This window comes from Octopus bimaculoides, chromosome 11, assembly GCF_001194135.2.
Source record: "Octopus bimaculoides isolate UCB-OBI-ISO-001 chromosome 11, ASM119413v2, whole genome shotgun sequence".
Lineage (NCBI taxonomy): Eukaryota > Metazoa > Mollusca > Cephalopoda > Octopoda > Octopodidae > Octopus > Octopus bimaculoides.
In genome coordinates, this window is record NC_068991.1 from 58,816,873 (window position 1) to 58,817,850 (window position 978).

Below are 978 nucleotides of genomic sequence, written 5' to 3' on the forward strand. Positions count from 1 at the left end.
TATATATATATATATATATATATGAGTGTATAAATATGCAAACATACACTCCATCCTAAGAATGTGAAATAAGCCGGCTCACGTTTCACATTCATTTCATATTCCAGCGCAAATACTTTATTAAATTTTATTCGAACCTGTCTGCACTCTCTTCGATATACTAGAAGTCTCACTGAGATTGCCCCAGATAATCGCTCATGCCAAAATAAACGCATTATTTGGGAGTAAGTTACGTCCTTAGAGGGGATTAGATTGATTCCAGTGACCCCGAAAATAAACTGCAGACATATTTATTTTCAAAACTGATTTACTAATTTAATGGCAAATTCTACGAAGTTTTATAATTCAGCTGTAACATATAGCAGTCGGGAGGGTAATTCTGAGATATAGCTTGACTTTACGAGTATGTAAACAATATAGTAATTGTTTACAGAGCTTTTTCGGACCGGTAGCGCCATTGCCATAAATATAAAAGTGTGAATGTATTAAAGAATATATATATATATACATGCATACATGTATACATGCATACATACATGTATAATCTTCACAGAAAATATGTAATTATTTCGCTTTGGGATTTGGTTTGCAAGACTCTTATTTTACAAAAAAATAAATAAGTAAATGAGTGGAAATCGAATGACTCTCCCCAGACACAGTAATATGTATTTGTGTGTGCTTATGTGTGCGTGTGTGTGTGTTTGTGGATAGAGGAAGAGAGAGAGAGAGAGAGAGAGAGAGAGAGAGAGAGAGAGAGAGAGAGAGAGAGAGATGTGTCCTTGTGTTTATGAGTGCGCACTTACGGTATATATATATATATATATATATATACTGCATACACATGTAAATATGTTGCTATATATAGGTATACATACGTATATATGTATGTATATATGCATCATATATATATACATACATATATACACGAACATACATATGTATATATATATATATATATATATATACATATTTGTATAT